We start from the raw sequence: 20,262 nt of genomic DNA on the forward strand, positions 1-20,262 counted from the left end.
AAAGTAGGTAAATGAATATACCTACATTACATTTTTGTTTGTATATTTGATAGATAGTTAATTTAAGTACTTACATAATTAAAGTAAAGGGAAAAAGGGAAGGTAAGGCTATTTCTAAAGGTCTTTTGATCTAATGGGTTCCAGTTTGGCTCATCAATCGGCTGATTGAAACGACATATGTTGGATATGATACCAGTGCGTGATTTCCGTCCCAAATTTATGTTGAAGACCTCCCTAATGTGACGTGTCTAATAGATGCTTTCAGAATTAATGAGATTGATGTGGTTCTCGATAGATCTTTATTTTATCTTATGTAGTTTTTGATTATGAAACGAGAAGCGAAAACAGTTTTTTGAAATGTCCAATATTATAATTAAATATTGTGTCCCACAGAAAAAAAATAACTACATCAATTAAGACATAACTAGTTATTTTGATTTAAAAACTAAACCACTAAACTGATTTTTGTAACTATATATTTTCCGATAAAGAAGGAATTTTCCAAATCAGCTTAGATCTGACGGACTTATGACGTAACAAACATAAAAAAGTACAATCGAATTGAAATCCTCCTTTTTAAAGTCGGTTGAAAACAAACGCGATCTCTGAACCTCTGTAGTGCAGTGATGGAAACGCTGCTTTGCGTAAATGAGACCAGGTTCGATTTCTGGTCAGGCCAATTATGGAAACAAATTTTTTTTATTTGCTCTGGTCTTGGTCCTAGTTTAAGGGCATGTGGCTTGACAAGTGATTGATCTTATTGTGTTGACCTTATACATTAGGTATATAACTACTAATAACATTATAAATGCGAGGGGGGGGAAGGGATTGTTAGTTATGAGGTCGAAATGAGTCCCATTGCTAGCAATATACTCTCTCAGGTCGACCTCCATGCAGTTCCTCTTGGAAAACATATTTTTTTTATACAACTTAGAATGGCAAACAAGCAGACGGCCCACCTCATGGAAAGTGGTAACCATCGCCTATAGATATGAACAGTACCATGGACATAACAGAGTATACTGTTTCGCCTATGATACCCCCCATGCGTTGCCATTCCTAAGGACTCAGATGTTATTCCTCTGTACCCTGTAAATTCACGTTATATCCCACCCTTCAAACAGAAACAGCCATGCAAACACAACTGCTTCACGGTTGAAACACGAATGGGATAGAGGTACCCAAGCAATCGACTTTTGTACAAAGTCTCCCTCTGGTAAATTTTTGTCGTGGTTCATTCATGGTTAATTCTTGTCGAATTCATCATGTTGGGCCAACTGACTTGCATTCATTCTTACCTATCATCTTCCACTGGTGCCTCGTCGGTGTATACCGATAGCGCGGGCGTGGATACCATTCCATTTTCACACATTAAAAAAAAATATAAATGCGAAAGTTTGTAGCGATGGATGGATCGTTGGCTGGATAAATGGATGGATGGACGTTTGTTATTCTTTCATGCAAAAACTACTGAACAGATTTGAATGAAATTTGGTACACAGATAGATTATGTTCCTGCTTAGCAGATAGGATACTTTATATGCTGCGCGAATAAAGCTGATTAATTAAAAATAAATAATTCTGTTTTAGGTGTGGTTAAAACCGCTAGAAAGAGAGAGAGAGAATAAATAAGAATAAATTAAAAAAAAACCTTAAATACTCATGCTTTATTGCCATTGTACACATGATAACTTGACGTTCTGGTGTGACAGGTAGGCGTTCATAGGCAGGGAACCCTTACCATGTTTGCTTATTATTTCTGCAATATCAAAATGCAAAATATTAAAAGTCAGCGAAACGAGTTTTAATGACTGATGATAAAATAATGCCTATTGCTCTAAGTTGGTTTTGGTTTACCTTTAATAGATAGTGCAGTTTATTATGCGGCTAATAAAGGTTTTCAAGTGGCCAGTTACCATAGGCTATGATTTCATATATTTCAGGGAAAAGGTATAATGCTCCATCTTTCTATTTGTAAATCAATATAGGTCATCGTATTGTCGAACGTGGTCTGATTTTCTTGAAAAAGTTGTTAAAATTGGACTTTAAGATTTGGTTTATTAGACTCAGACCCAGTCTGTTTGTTAATAAAAATTATATAAAACTTTATTTTGAATAAACATAAACATGCCAATTAAATTCGTATAAGATCTATTCTATTTATCTACATATCTGTAAAAAAACATCTTTCTTAGTCAAATAATATGAAAGTTACTATCTATTTTATTTCGAAATTCAAAATACATTACCCCCATCGACGCTATGAAAAACGGCTTTCACATATTTCGAATAACTCCAACCGTTTAAAATGTCAATTCCTTAAAATGATTTTTGGTCGTGTGTCGTTCGGACTATTAGTACTCATAATGACACATAATGACAAAACGTAATCGGTATATTAAGCGATGTTTGTAACGCCTCTGGCCTCAGAGACGCCACTGTCTACCTTCACTGGGGACTCGAATCAAAGCTGCTAAAGTGAGAAGCTGGTGACTTGACATCATCGGGAAATATTTTAATTTTTAATTGAATTGAATGATGATTAAATGAATTTATTATATTAGAATATCAATATAAATAACTAGAATTTTATAGACTTACTATGTTTATCTTTTCTGATAATTATACATATATCGATATAGTTAAAAAATGAAAATAAGATTTAAAAATAAATATTTTTCATCTTTGTGGAAATCGAAAAGGTTAAGAAAGGAAATGCATAAATGAAAAAAAATATTTTACACTTTAAAATTTACGTTTTATTTATCAAATTAATAATTCGAAGAACAGTTATTTAATAAAAATTATGTAGTATGTATAGATTCAACAGGCTATGTGCTGTTTCTAGCCAAATAAAAATTGAAAGCGTTTCAGTAAGCTATGTAGATCTCAGTTCGTTGATGTCACATTACATAAATAATTTTGATACGAAATTTGTATAAAGCAAAACCGATAGTAGCGGACTGGCAATCGCGTGAGTTCATCTCTTTGCTAACTGCCTTAAGGTTACGCTTAAGGTGACTAAGTGGAAAATATGCTTAATCACCATCATCATGACAATAACGACCGTATTCGTAACATTGTAGACGGTGCAAATTTTAATTTCGCCTTTCCTTAGGACAAATAATAAGATTTTCGAAGAGCTATTAACTTTAATGTGGCATTTAATTTTATTAATTAGCCAGTATAGAAAAAGAAAGTATACTAAAGTGATTGATTTTTTAATAAATGAATAAATAGTGGATGAACACTTTTTCTCATCAGATATTTAAATAACATAGCTCTGACTTGCGAAAAATCTAATGAAGTCTTTGATACATATTGTATTATTATGTTTATATGAGAATTCCGAAGAAATGCGATTGCATGTTCATATTCAAATTTAAATAATTAACTATACAGTATATTTTTTGTAGTTAGTTAATACAAACTAAATCAGATCAACATACTTGGCACTCAAAGTTGTATAAAAAAATTGTTTAAGAAATTGTTGTAGATTTCAATTTAAGAAATATTTCAGTTACTTTATTATTGTTACTTTATTATTTAGTAATTTAACCCCTATTGGCACGTATCGGATATGCTCTTATTCTGTGTATATATATATATATATATATATATATATAAATTTTAAAGATATTTTTTGTTTAATCATGCTTAAATTATGAAACAAATTTAAATGAAGTTTAGAAGACGGATAAGTTATATTCTAATATAATATTTCTATAATAATGCATGTGGATAAAGTCGCGGAAATGAACTCGCTAGATATATAGCTGTTTACGATTATGTTTGTCCCTCGAAATGGAAGATACAGAATGGAGAAAAATTACCGCAGTAAATTAGATGCGGATTTTACAGTTCTATTCCTGAATGTTTAACTGAAAATTTGGTATATGTTTTATCCTAATACACAAGCTAGAAATAGAAGTTTTCTTATTTCAAAAATCTATGCGTATGAAGTAGCGAACAAAAAGTTAGTATTAATCAGAAATCTACAAGTAAATAAAGTATTCAACAATGCAGTCAAGACTTGACTGTAGTTGAAACTTTCTCATGATGTACTGTAATCAAAGTTTACGGTACAGAAGTTGATTTAGCAGATTCACTGTTTCGCAGTGTTCGGTGCAGTGGATATAAGGTTGTTCTTTGATCGTTACAAGATATGCTAAAGTAACTGCACTGTGCCTCAAAGGGTTTAATGAGCCCTAGAGTGCACAGTCACTGTTGGTAACAAGCATCGAACACGACGGTAGGATCGGGTTAACAATGTATTGGATGTAACATGTAGTATTAATAACGCAATATAATAAATATGTTAATGCTTATAGTAATTAGCAGGTGTAGTGTAATAGGAGAGAAAAGTAGGGTAGCCCGTTTAAAAAGAAGCCTCACAGTAGGTATTCATGGCAGTTCTCCGTTATATCATTACATAAACGAAAATAATATCTTTTTTGTAGTGTGAAAATAACGTGAAACCTGTTAGTGATAGTGTTGTGAAAATTTACTCCCACAGTTTTACAGGACTATGTTCTATGGTTGAAATTTTCATTATGTAATTACAAACAAAGTGGCCAGACATATGTAACTTCAGGTTCGAGGACAGCTTACAACTTGATAGGCAAGAGACTAAACTGTTTACTAATGTTTAAATTAAAAAAAAAAAAGAAAAATGTTGAAAAGGTTAAAAATCAACAGCAATGATATTATTACATTTGGCTGTAATATACAAAAACAATTCAGTATATTGTAACGTAGATTAGTAGCGTTATGATAAAAACAAGTTTATATATTGTGCATTTAGTAATAATTGATTGAAAATAATTAATGTAATTCCTAATTACTGGCATAACGTCATATTACTCTGGAATATACCAACATATGAGTAAAGAAAAAAGTTAAACTTAACACAGATATTGTAAGGAATGATCCTAAGTCATCTGCATCCATTGACTCCTTGCGATACTTTTTTATAACAACTTATTTAACAAAGAATACCTGTTAAAAATAATATAATTCAATTATATATGTTGGTAATCTCCCTAATATACTCGAATGAATGCCAATACAGTAGCTGTATTTATGTTCAGAGCACCAAAACATCAGATCAACGGGTGCAACAATGAGGCTAAAAAAATAATATCGTCCAGAAACAATAAAAAGTCACGATTTGAATAATGAATAATAACTGTAATGTTGGACTGCGATGCGCGCGCGTAATCTGACAACGACATCTCTGAGCCAACCTGCGCTGCGCCCATATCGCGTTACAGAGTAAATATTTATTATTTATAGTGTATAATTAATAAAAACAGTAGGAGTCACAAAAACAAGTAGCCTAACAGGAAGATATAATAACTCAATCGCGGCAGCGTTGCTTGACTCGATTTGTAAGCGTCCAGATTGGATCTCCGCGCTCGCGCACAATGTAAACAGTTTATTCGCTTACAGTAGCTTAATGTCTTAACATGATATGTTATCTATAGTCCACTGTAGTTGTTAATATTTACTTACATCACTATTACTGTAGAAAAAATATTTGGCAACCGGTTTTCACTGCCTTTGAAGAAAATCGTTCTCAAGTATTTTCCTAATAAAATAAATTTCTAATAAAATAATTTAATTCAGAAAAGAACGACTTGTTATGAATTGATTAGTTTATGATGAGAAAAAGAGGATTACATAATAATGTCGGCTTCGTTGCTAATAATACACCTTGTCAAGTCGACCTCCACACGGCCCCTTTAGGAATCCATCATGTTTATTTTTGGTAAATTCATCAGAGCGGATCAACTGAATTTATTCTCATTTATCATGCCTGATAACCAGCCTCTTAAAAATAGTTAATGAAATATTTTAAATAGGAGTACATTTATTTATTGTTATAAAGCCAAATAAGAATTTCCCATTTTACAAATATTACAACTTACAAGACCTATAAATAATACTTATGTGTTACGCATTTATCAAAATGTCATATTCTCGAAATAAATGTAATATATATAATATTTTGCAGGCCATAAGAAGCCTGTTTAATCGCTTGACAGTACAACAGTTTGTGCGTTGACTATCACCAGTGCCGGATTAGACCTATTGAGTTTCTTCTTTTTTTTTTCTATTCGATATTAAAATAGTAACACACACCTTTTTTTTAACCATGCTAAAAGCTTTCCATGGGTGAAGGGTCTTTTAAATTTGATTAAGTATTTTTTTAATTTATCCATTAAAAACAAAAAAGTCAAATCTTTCTTATATTAGTTTAGATAATATATTTTTTTTTATTTATATATATAATAATATTAATAAACAGAAAAAAACTTGATTGTTTGTTTGTTTATTGTATGTAATGCATAAACTTAAGACTACTCAACCCATTTTAACATGTTTTTATTTTTAGAAAGTTACATTATCAGCGCGTAATGTAGGCGTAATATTATTTTTGAAAATTCTATCTTCCTATGCGAAAATGGGTCGGATTTAGTAGTGATTAAATAAAGATTACAGGGGTCAATATAAAAAGAACCCGACCTGGTTGCTGGTTTCTCATAAATGTTGTTCAGCACAATTATGATTGGATTATCCTTCATACTCCTTTTATTTTGTTTAAAATATTAAAAATTTTATGTTTTGGTTTGGGTTTATCTTTATATATATATATATATATATATATATATATATATATATATATATATATATATATATATAAAATAAAATAAATATATAATAAATAAACCAATGATACAGATCAAGGTCAACAATCTAGAATATTAATTTTCTAACTTGACTCGTGTCCTCATTATGTTTGCACGTTATTATACGGAGATTGAAAAGAAATCTCATTACAGTATTAATCATCATTACAATTAATTAAAAGAATATATAAATAAAAAAAACAAACACTATTAAATAGTACATAATCAATGTTTTTTTTTTTTAAGTATATAACTTTAATAAATATATTGGGACGATAAACTTTAGAGTCATAAATTCAAATAAAAAATAATCACACTTGGTTACATTTTCCTTTTAATGAAACTTTGTATCCTGGTCAGTGAACACTGGTTCCGGTCATTCAGACGAAGACGCGGGTAAAGGCTAGTAGTTTCATAAATCGATTTATTAATGACTATGATCCAATAGTAATAGTGTAATATACTTGTACTCATTGAATAATAAGTTTATTGTTGACAGCATGATAGTGCGTGCACAGAGATTAATCCTGCCCTGGCTTTATCACACTGAGCGTTGCGCGTGGGTTAGAAATACGAGCATGCATGTGTGGATGGAGCTTAAATAAAGATCTCATGAAAATGCAACAATGACGCGGCTGGCGTGGTTGCAGTAACTCAATCTAAGAGAATGAATCTGAAAATGTCATCTAAAATGAGTAGTTTTAATCTTGTCGAATCTGAATACGCAAATATTTATCGTTAGTATTTTTTTTTGTGTATCTTTCTATGAATAAAATAATTTTTAATATCAGTTGAGTAGTTTGTTACCCATTACAACCAAACAATGAAAAATCTTTCCTCTTTATAATATTAGTATAGATTAATAACTTTTCGCACACATACATTCATATACACACGCACACACACACACACACACATGCATGCACAACACGCATGCATGCATTTAGATATACTTATTACCTACTAGATAATGTTTATGTCTTAATTTTATGGTACTATGATTATATATTTTCATGGTTATGGAGGACATTACCTTCTGATACAGGTAATACTTACTAGAAGGTCACAACAACGATCTTAGTATTGTATCAATTTTGTTACAAAATAAATATTTTTTTCATTTTTTTTTTTCATAACTCAAAAAGGATTAAGGATAGATAGATATTCTTTATTATTTCCTCCAAAAGATTACAATAGTAAACTTATTATAGATACAAACAATTACAAGAAATTATCTTAGTAATAAAACAATGAGCTGTATACTCCTATATATATATATATACCGAGATTACATAAAAATTTATGTAAGTAGTATATAAATATATCGATTTGGGTATAAATTTTATATATTTTTTACAATGTTTAAAGTTATTATATAAAAATATATATCAATTTCGATTTGTCGACATACATATGTCGAGAACATGCAACAGAAGTAGTTACAGTTTACAGTTATGTAAAAATAATCAATCGGCCATGAATATAATACATAACAACACACAAAAAAATTCTGCTTGTCATTAATAGCTACCTACTAATTCTTGTCTGGCGCTGATTGCCGAGATTAAATACATAGATATCAGTAACACGGTATCGATTTGGGTATCATTAACTAATAGCGGAACATAGAGATAATCAAGGAGTACCTACCTTATCGCAAAATGTATTAATAGGATGTAGGTATATGACTGACTTTATCTTGTATAGTTTCAAATAGATTATAGTACAGAACAGTTAAACATTTTAAGACAATTTTTTATACATAGCGTTCTGTCTTTTTTGTTTTTTCAATAAGCATAAAATCTATCTTAAATTTTAACGTAATTAAATTTTTTAACGTAATTACGTTTTCAAGAAAGTCTAATAATAATCTATAGTTCTTATTAATATTCTAGATGTGAAAGTGAGTTTATTTGTTACATTATAGCTCCTTAACAGCTTAATCAATTACTACGAAATTTGGTATACAAGTACCATATGGTATGGATAAGGTTTACTTTTTATCTCGATCAGTAAAAATATACCGATCATGAGACCGAAGTCGCGTTAAAGGCTAGTTACATAGTAATTTAAATAATTTGATACAAACTATACTTTTATCCTGTTAACTAGTTTATTTTGTTAGTTATTTATATTGAAAAAGGTATGCAAAGATTTATTTACAATAATTGTTTATAAAGAAGGATAAGTGAAGGATGTTAGTCATTTTAGTGATTAATCTGTTATCTATCTTGCGATATGCGCTCTTATATAAATAATAAGCTTGCAATTATGCTTGCATCATACATTACAATATTTGTTCCGTTGTCTGAAGAGATATTATAATTAACTGAATGTGCATGACATACATTTGTTTTTCAGAAAAAGGTTTATGACAAATAGTCAGACAGGTACAACGGTGAATTTATGAGTATACCGTTTTGTAGAACTTTTGTTCTGTGTGTTACGGTGCAAAAAATCTGTCGAAAAAAATAATAATAAAAAAAATTGAGAAAGTTTTTAACGACGGGTGGTGGAATGAAGCGCTTTGCATCCCCGAGGAGTTTGTGCCCGGGTGTCCCGCACTTCTTGTATCCTCTTCAGTTGAGGACGGACCTTATTTTTTCTATTTCAGCATGGAACATTAAATAAAAATTAGTAAATGTTAAGTTTAATCATTTATTTTTTTATTCTAAGGCTAGCTTTTAATTACGACTTCGCCTGTGTGTCCGGAATACGATAGTTGCTGATATATAAGGAAATAAACATTCATTTTAACAATTGCGAAAAAAAAAAGATTTAAAAACATCAAGCCCTATTTTCTATTATTATTAGGCTTATTATTGATAAAAATAACCTATAGGTTAGTAAAAAAAAGTGTGATTTCCTCTTGGCAGTATAAATCTCGATTGGGCAGTGGGACGGCGATAAATAACCGAGCTTATACGTAATATTACCCTTTACACACAAACACAAATATACAAAACAAACATGAGTACCACATTCGAATAAACAGGAAACCATATATTTATGCAGACTTAGTCCTATTTAGGCTGAATTATACTATCCGAGTTGGATATTAGAAATATTTTTTTTTGTACGCGAATTAAAAGTTAGTAAGTATATATGTATATTAATGCCGAAAGTTTAAGGTAAAAATATTCCAAGTTTCATTGGTTACCTATTTTATCTAGATTTTAAATGGCAGATCTTTTCTATAGTAACTAAAGTATTTTTATTTGATAGTTTAAATATTAAATAGTTAGTTATTTGGTTCAGAAACGCAGTTTAATAACAATAAAAATTATGATCTCTAAAGTATTATAAACAGCGTTAAAAATGTACATTATTATAAACTTCTATTACATTAAAGTATTGGCACTTATTTCGAAATATATAGATATACTCGTATAATACACATAACCAGGTATTGATTCGTCTTAAAACCGGATCGAAACGAGATATTTTGTATAAATATACATCGGACATTTTACTTTGAATATATTAAACGTTAGAATTTCCTTCCTGTCTAATAAAAATGGCGGCGGTCGTATCGTATCTCGCAGGAAAACCGGCAGGTCGTAATAAGTCTAACAAATAAAATAATTCTCCAGTAAAATACACACACTAATGTGACTAATATTATAATATCTTGGGGCCAGGATATCTACTAGTAACGCCGGAAGATTTAGATGCAGTTTAAAAAACATTATGCGCGAGGTAGGCAAACGTTAAATGTAAGGCCGGATTCATACTATACCCTTTCCGACATCGACTCAGTTCACTTTCGCATTGGTAAATAGAAACACTTCGAGATTGATAGGGACTATAACAGAATCGGACTGAACTGTAGTATTTTCTTTTATGCAACTTAGAATGACAAACAAGCTGATGGAAAGTGGTAACCGCCGCCTAGACATGAGTAGTACCGTGGACATAACAGAGTGCATTGTTTCGCCCGTGATACCCCTCGTTATTCCTATCTCGATATTCCTGAGGTCTCAGGTGTTATATCTCTATACTCTGTAAATTTACTGCCATATCCCACCCTTCAAACTGAAACATAGCCATGCAAACACAACTGCTTTACGTTAGAAACACGAACGGGACAGAGATGTCCAAGCAAACGATTTATGTACAAAGTCTCTCTTTGGTGATTTTAAATCGATTTTAAAGGTTTCTTGATTATTTGGCTACCTTTTGCATAGTGCGAGCAGTGCGCGCGCGCAGCAGCCGGGGCCGGCTCGTAAACCGCGGGACCACACGCGGGCGGAGGTGTGAAGGCAGCGGCGCGCCCCGGGGGCCCGCTACATAACTCACAAGCAGCGGGGCGCCGCCATTCATGCCTAACTTCGATTCGGCTGATGCTGCGACACATCGATACATCCATTCCAATACACGTAGACGTCGTAGACACACTGTCTGGGGATATTGTTTTAATTGGCTGATTTTAGATGTCTGAACATATTGTGTAATTCTTGCAATTAACAATAGAAAGTTGCCTAAATATATTTGTAATTGATGATATTTATTATATCTAGATATACTGAATCCATTTTGCAATTACATAGTTAATTTTTTTTCAAAAATTAGTTAATTTTACTGTATTTATTAGTATATATCTGTTGCCGTGTTGGTCCCGGCATAGAATAGGCCATGCCTTTCTTTACCGTATCGCAAGAGGCAACTAAAGGAGCTCTTGGTAGAGGGATGGATAGCAGCGTTTCTCTTAAAACTAATTGCGGTTGCCAACCCGCTTGCCAAGCGTGGCAACTACTGGCAAAACCTCCCTGTTGGGGAAGGCTATGTTCAGCAGCGAACAGTTAACTGGCTGATAGAACAACAACAGTTTTCCTGTATCTAGCAACAGCTTACAAACGAATGTTCAAAAAAATTCTAAATCTAGATCTAATATTTTTATAAGTAGCTTAGCTTTTTATAAATAACTTTTGACTTGTATCTAGATCTTGTAGAAATATAGACTGATTCATTGAATTTTACATATATAGGCTTTGTCGAGGGTAGCAGGCTTATACATATAAAAAAAATTATAAAGCCGATATAAATAATTATAAAAATAATAATTTTCTAATTTGGTCCAACTACAAATTGTATTATATAAAATTTATAATAAAATCATTAATAGTATTTCTAAATATGTCATAAAATGTAAAGATTCTTGACCTAAAGAGCATGCCACCAAGTGCCAGGTCCAACAGTCTAGATAATAAATATAAACAACTTGAAAACATGTAGGTGTATTCGTGTATTGAATGTGGTAGATATATGTTACGATGTTTAATTTATAATATAATAGTCTTATGTTGAAATTAATTTTACAAAGTATAAATAAATTGGGCGACTTAGGACATTCAATTCAACTGTACCAATTCAAATGCATGTGTAAATATGTGATCATTTTGCAAGTTCATTATTAGCTTATCACGTACAATAAGTGAATTAATTTAATTTAAGTACGTAAATAGACTATAATATTATAGTTTTATCCCGCATGGGATTTCCAATTCAAATGCATATGTAAATATGTGATCATTTTGCAAGTTCATTATTAGCTTATCACGCACAATAGTGAATTAATTTAATTTTTAAATAGACTATAATATTAAGTTTTATGCATGATTTCCAATTCAAAATGTGTAAATATATGATCATTTTGCAAATTCATTATTAGCTTATCACATATAATAAGTGAATTAATTTAGTCTAAGTACTTAAATAGACCATATTATTATAGTTTTATCCCGCAAGGGATTTCCATGGGATAATATGGAATTAAAGGCCATACAAGAGCTAGAGCGAGATTATTAAATTAAACTTCATAGTACTATTTGTATAATATTATCTACTATCAATTAAATATATTTTCAATATACAATAGGTAATTTTCTTTCACGTATTACGCAAACATAATTACAATAATTAATTTTATTACCCCTTTTATAAAAATATACAGTATTTGTTTCGTTTTTGTTATAAAAACCTTAATGTGAGTGACATTGATAGCATGCTCATACTTCCGTTTTATTGAAATGGAACATTTAATATCTATAATCTTCGTACAAACTTAACCAAACATAATTCATACGCATCCATCTAATGACACTTCAGACGTGAGCACGCACGTAGTGTTGTCTGATAATCGATTAATAATTTACTTATTCGATAGTGTAATTTATATTAATTTAATATTTAATTTAAACAGTCAATTACAATCAATGCGTTATGATATACTGTCGATAGTATCGATTATTTCGATAGAGAGTCTAAAAGTAAGAAGGTCGATTAAATTAAAAACAATAATTTTTTTAGTACTTGCTATCGATACTATTGATAATATTGATTAATAGATGATTTGAATATAATCGATTATATCGTCTTATTAATTTCACAATTGAATGTTAATCAAACAATCGATTAATGATCGATATCCAAAGATCGTAGACAACACTAAAACGCGATGCATCCCACAATTTACCTGTTATAAATTAGACATAAGTAACCCGTTATTTTGGGTATTTGTGTATCGGTGGCGGGTTAGCGTGAGCCCTTGGCCCCTAAAATATAACGTAATTTGATTTCTTTCACGAATCGACGGTGCGCCATTTGGCCACTAATAGGACCTCATTCCGAGCCGTCGTACATGTAATTTGACTTAAAACTCAGAGAAAAGTGAACTTAACCATAAATTTGAATGAGTTAAGCCGATTTGACGTGAGTTCGTGCAATTGGTTATTGCTCATTATGATAATTCATGGGTTTTAAGTGTGCTCATTACGTTAGCCACGTTTTAGTATGAGGTTTAACATGGTTTAATTTGAAGATAGCGATATTACTTAAGTCTTGCATGTCAAATTACATACAATGTGTGCAAAGTGCAAATGATTGGTGTGGTAAGGAGCGTTGGTGGAAGTTGAGATAAAGCGGAACAGTTTAATTATATTGCATACGTTTGGAAGACAGGTTGTAATTAGATAAACAATGGGTTTTGATTGAAAGCTGGGTACAGAGTGAGCAGAAAGTTTTATGTGTAGGCTGGATTAATCAACGTTGATGAATTATCACGATCTGTTAATGTTTCATTTATTAGTCATTAATTATAAACACATTAAATAATAATTTCCGATCTAAGGCAGATCACAGAACGCCATCTAGTTCCAAATTATGAATAATTGTACTCTCTTTTTGAATGAAACAGCAAGTGTTTAATATTTACATGTTTTATTTTAAATATGTTCATTCTTATTTAACAAAATCATTCATAAACAAATGTATATATACATGTATATATATATATTAAGAAAATTATATAATACACAAAATAAATTTACGGTACAGAATGAATGCAGTGTGTAGTATTTGAAGTTGCAACCATACGAAGGTGAGCATGTTAAGTCTAAGGTCGTCAAAATTTATTTTAAATTCCTACTTACTACTACTAATTACTAATAATAAATGTCATAAACATTAAAGAAACTAACCTATTATAAATTTGAAACAATTTTTATATTACTCAATAATAATAACTTCACACATATACCTAATAAAAATTGCGCGGGCTGCCTATTCAATAAATTTTATTTAGAATTTAAAAAAAGTGGGGAATCCCATAAGAAATACAAATAATATTATTTTCATCAATAATACCGTTAAGTTGTCCTATAATCAATGTGTGACCGGAACTAGTAGTTCAGTTCTGGTCGGTGGGTCGGCTGCGTGTCGTCTCTGCTGCGCCCGCGCAACCGCGTTGGGAGCAGCTTCCGTTTCCGATACCACTTGTCCACCTGTAATTTTGTTGGGCCTTGTACCATAATATACCTACAAATGTGTTCATAACTCTATTAGATAGTAGCATGTTATAGAATACATTTTATTATTTTTAATGCTAAAACATGTTTAAATCAGTACAAAAAGCGAAACAATTCATTATTTATTTTATTTCAGCTTACTTTATTTAATTATTATGATGTACTAATTAATATACTGTCTATATGAACACTATGTACGTAATATATGTGCCAAATAACATATTATAAAATAAATGTACTGACTAATATACTGTGCTATAATAGTATGGACAATTGAATAATGAAAATGACTGTAAGATGCTTTATTGATATCTAAGAGTACTAGAAATCAAAAACCAATTAATTGATTGAATGTTTCGATTTGTTATTAATTTAATTTAGAAAGTGTGGCTGTGATCATTTCTACAAAACTCTTTTACTTTTTCATTAAGTTCTATTGAAACAAACTACACCTAGATATTTATTTTTATGTTATATCATTGCGGGGCGATTTTCCATTTTAGATAAAGTGGCGAATACTATTTTTCCAAATTGTGACAGCTACAGGCTTTTGTGGAGTTTTTTATGGATAAAAGTTGAAGGTAACTCCATCTGTGCTAATAGGCTACTTTGGTGGGGTACTATAAAGGGATACCAGTGAATAGTCCCTATTACTAACAATCCCTTCTGCCTCTATGAGTAAGTCCAATATTAAATATCAAGCTTAGACGTCGTCAGAGTAAGAAATAATTGAAATACATTAATTAATTGAAATAGAATAGTTACAATTTAGAAACCTTCAAGAAAAGAGTAAACTCCTTCTTAAAACCTGCTTACTTGCAACTTCTCTAATGTTGCGAGTGATTATAGGCAGTGGTACCCACTTATCATTAGGTGTGCTACATATTTATTTGCTTCTTATATTTTAAACAAAATATTACAATGACATAAGCCGTAGAAGGAGTAGTAGTATTAAATAAGATTGAGTGAATAGAAGTTGATAAGCCTCCTCATTACATCACTGTTAAGCTGCTGATAAGCTTATTATATTTGAGATTTTTTTTATTGTAGCGTTACTTTTATGAATGATAATGGAATGGTTAAGCAATTACCATTTAATGGGGTTTCAGTTAATAATGACAGGTATGCTCGGAGTGGATCTATTGCTTGCAGAGGGGATACGTCGGCAGAGAATTGCCACCATTCATTGCTTTCTGAAGCACAGTATCATTAAGGGATGATAGGTACGAATGAAAGCAGGTCAACTGGCCCTTCGTGACAAATTTATTAAGAATTCATCATTACAGTTTCCAGAAAGAACTGCGTAGAGGTCGACCTGTTAGCAATAGGATCGCTAGTCTCCATTACTAACGATCCCTCCTCCTTCAATCATGTTAGTTTCCAGGTAGAATTACATGGAGGTTTCGCTGACAGGAGACTGTTATTCTCTCTCGGGGCTCTTACTATATTACCAACCATTCCGAAATGTGTAGAATTTTGAATCGGTGAAATCAGATAGGGTATCAACATGACACAATCTGGCACAAAGCGAAGGCAATGTTTTGGCGTCACGGGCCGGCGGGCAGTGGCCGCGTGCGTCGACCCCGCTCGAGTATTCCGGATATGTGACAGGTAGAAGCGACATGTTGCATATTCGGGTATGCCTATGCTGGTGCGGTCAGCATCAGAAGTCAATGGAAACAACCACATTTCTAAAATCCCTATAAATATAACGTTGTTGCATATTCAGCTAATCCTTACTCATATGATTTATGTCAAGGTGACTTTGTTTGTGTGTTTGTTACCCTTTGGCGCCTTAATGGTAAAAAAGTAGTAGTAATTCTAAATGCCACACAATTTCTCACATAGTCTAGTCTTCATGTATTATAAAACATGAAATTTTAACTTTAAATTGGAAAATTGAACCCGGACTCTCAAGCTGCCTGACACTAAACTACATAGATCGTCAAATACTAATTTTGATTGGTTACAGTATTCATACAACTCTGACGGTTATCTAATAACTAACTTAAGTACAGATAAATTGTAATAAGTACTTGATGTACGTAATATATTGTATATTTTTTGTTATATTCAAACGTCTGTTGTTATTTTTCACTCAATAAATTTCTGGGACGAGCCGACGGGCATAGCCAATGTGACCACAAACGAATCTGTTAAGTCAGCTTTACACCGAAACCTCGTCATAAAAAGTCGTAAAACGTATTTTAACATCCATCCGATAATCAATCTAACACGTCATAACTTTGACATCCAGTCTGCTTGGGCATTACTTGGACTCGGAAGATAGAAATTAAGGAAAATAAATCCTTTCATTTCAGATATAGAATTCAAATTATTACAACAAATGTGTAACATAAAAAAATACTGGACAAGACAACTGACCAAATGAGTCTCAATATAAACATGTTAATTCACAATAAAAATGTTGTTTTTTGGTACATAAAAGATATTATATTTACGTACAAAGTGATAAAATACATAGAACTATATTGACGTCTATTTTCGGTTTGTTTATAATAGATAAAAAAGGATGCTATATACATTTATTTTTTGGGAGGATAATAATCAAAAAGCAATCATCCGATGTCACGAAGGTGGCCGAACTTGCAGTCTAGCTTATAACACTAGATGCATACTATTAAATTGCTGGTCCTTGTGATATGTAGAATCATAGTAGTCAATAATTTCACTAACATATCTTAGTTCTCAAACTGGTATACAGCATGTTCACACTGCTTAGCGATATAAATAATATATGATACAGAGTAACACTGATCCATAATGATGACTTACATATTTACATCAAATACAGCTAAGTGATGCCGCATTGAAAACGGTTCATCATTTGAAAATTTTAATGCCATAGACAAATAGTTTAAAACTTATTATCAATAACTTTTGTCTCACCTGCAGTGAATGCTACTCTTCCCCTGCTGCTACTATCCCTTGTTTTTTTTTCAATTTATAATTTAGAAGGTCATTTCATGTCCATCACAGGAAGACCAGATGTGCAAACTTTTAAATTGTGTATCTCTTTGTTATAAGGCCCGCATTTGGTGTACTTCAAATTCAAATGCTTGGTCCCATTTCAGCAACGTTGTTTGACCTGCAATAAGTGTTATATTTTAATATAATTCAAGATATAAAACAAGATTTACTTAAAATTCAAATAAGTTGTTTATAAATGTCAAGGAACAAGGGCCGTTGCAAGTATTTATGACATATTTGTTTATTTTCTTTTATCACTGTTCAGAAAGTTCCAGCCGAGAAGGACGGGTAAGAAATTTGACTTTTAGTAATATATGTGCCTAGGTGTTGGTTAAAAAGTATAGGTATTTGATTAAGCTAAAAATAAAAGTAGCACTAGTCTATGAGTATGACGACTAAGAATTAATGTTAAAGTTAGTTATAGATAGTTATCGAATTAGATATCAATCTAATTCGATAACTATCTATAACTAACTTTAACATTAATTCTTACTAATATTAGAAATGTGTAAGTTTGTTACCAGGGTAAATAATATGGGTACATTATAGTCTCTATCTTCACTATATGTTGGTGATAAAATTATTATTATGTTTGCTATTAGAAAACACTTTTTAGTTAAGATTAATCTTAAATAATCTCAGTAAATAAATTAAACAAATTCAGTGGAGATTTTTGCCGACTTTTACTAGGTCAACATTATTTGGTAGAGACTTAAAAGTTCATAGTTTATTTTATAGAGAGTGGCGGCAAACTTTTTTGCGATCTACTATACTTCACTGTTTTCCTTGATAGGCTTCTGTCACTGATTAACAGATAACCAATATCTTAGCTTTAATTTAAGCTTGCCTTACTAAATTAAAAATTGCTTGAAATGTTTTTATTCAATGAATCTAATAATAAACGTGGAAGTGTATTTGCTATCTCTTAGCGCCTTAACAGCTTAACTAATCACTACGCATTATGCAATTTGGTATACATATACCATATCCATCTCATATCATATATGGGACGGAAAAGCATATAGATTACTTTTTATACCGGTTCAAAGAACATATCCCGGTTACGCGGATGAAGTCACGAGGAGGAGCTAGTATGAATTAAACAATCGTTTTAAGTTGGCGACCTCTAATGTGAACATGGCATTGCCTATATAAGGTTCGATTTTTCGACGATACTATACGATACGATATTAATATTAGTTACGGGTGTTTTTAATGGAATGGTAACCTCCGCCTACTCTAACGGTGTACGCTGGCGGGGTACCAATGAGGGATAATAAGCAAAAAATGAAAGAACAGGTCAGTTAGCCCATCGTGATAAATACACCTGGAATTCAGCATGATGGTTTCCGGGGGGGATCACGTGGAAGCCGACTTGGCAGGGTATATTGCTAGCAATAGGACTGGTGGTCCGCATTACTAACAATCCCTCCTCCCCCCCCCCCCCCCCCCCCTGAAAAGGCAGGTTTTTTTTAATGGGTGATAATGGAATGGTAACCTCACTCGCGCTGTCGGTATACACCGGCACCAGTGAACGATGATACGTGAGAATGAAGTAGGTCAGTTAGCCCATCGTAACGAATTCAACAAGAATTGTTCACGATGGTTTCCAGGGAGAACCACGTACAGGTCTACTTAATAGGGCATATTGCTAGCAATGGGAATGTCAAACTCCATCGCTAACAATCCCTTTTCTCCTCGAAAAGGCAGGTTAGTTAGCCTATACTGATGAATATATATACACTTGGAATTCACGCACGATGGTTTCCAAGGGGCTACGTGGAGGTCGACCTAACAGAGCATATTGCTAGCAATGAAACTGGTAGTCCGCATTACTAACAATTCCTCCCCCCGCCAGCTAAGTCTTAGTAAATATAACAATTGGCAATTTAATTAAAGTTAGCTTGTTAAACTTAAGCATTTGTTAACGACATTTGAGAGTAGCACGCAAAATTCTATTTAAAGCATTAATTTGATAACGATCATTCCAATAACACGTTGCGGAATGTATCATAAAATATTTTATTGACGTAAAAAAACTTATTAAAGAGCGGATTTATAAATTGGAGCGGGCATCACGGAACGCCACATCACGTTGTGTGGCGCGACCGAGAGTCTGACCACAACAATTACAGTTACGAAAGTGAATTCAGTGATTTAGAAAGTAATTAAGCTAATATACGTACCTACGTACGTTTTTGTGGAGTACGATGATGCTACTCCACTTTTGACTTTTACATTTTCATAACAGTATAAAAATTCACCTGCTTGGATACGAATGCAAAATGGTTACCTACTAAAGAATTGTGTAAGAGTGGATAAAAATACTTTTAACACATTCCATTTTCAACCGACTCCAAAAAGAAGGAAGTAGTTGTGTTTGCATGGCTGTGTTTCGGTTTGAAGGGTGGGATATGGCGTGAATTTACAGGGTACAGAGGAATAACATGTGAATCCTCAGGAATGGCAACGCATGGGGGGTATTATGGGCGAAACAGTAGGTATACTCTGTTATGTCCATGGTACTGCGCATGTCTATAGGCGACGGTTACTCATTTCCATCAGGTGGGCCGTCAGTTTGTTTGCCATTGTAAGTTGTATAAAAAAAAGTTCTCAATCCAGTTGAATTTTTTATGTTTGTTACCTCATTACCCTGTCAGTTATAAACTGATTTGGGAAATTATTTTTCTATTTGAAAGCGTATACTTATAGATTGGTCCCATAGAAACTTTATTGAAATCGGCTCAGTAGCTTTTAAGTCAAAATAATTGATT

The 20,262-nt window shown here is 32.1% G+C and overlaps 1 long non-coding RNA gene across 5 annotated transcripts in view; it reads right to left on the bottom strand.

Moving 5' to 3' along the window:
- Positions 1–20,262, bottom strand: part of LOC128202251 (uncharacterized) — a 413,441-nt gene that overhangs the window by 4,758 nt on the left and 388,421 nt on the right. For 2 of the 5 annotated variants that reach the window (XR_008253673.1, XR_008253674.1), the window contains 2 exons: positions 17,408–17,606; positions 14,337–14,473 (listed from right to left, as the gene is read on the bottom strand). This is a non-coding gene — a long non-coding RNA (uncharacterized LOC128202251). Of the gene's footprint in view, positions 1–10,868; positions 11,094–14,336; positions 14,474–17,407; positions 17,607–20,262 lie in introns of all 5 variants that reach the window. The other 3 variants (XR_008253676.1, XR_008253677.1, XR_008253675.1) reach the window with 3 other exon arrangements.

This window comes from Galleria mellonella, unplaced genomic scaffold (assembly GCF_026898425.1).
Source record: "Galleria mellonella isolate WM207_F2 unplaced genomic scaffold, CSIRO_AGI_GalMel_v1 utg83, whole genome shotgun sequence".
Taxonomy (NCBI): domain Eukaryota; kingdom Metazoa; phylum Arthropoda; class Insecta; order Lepidoptera; family Pyralidae; genus Galleria; species Galleria mellonella.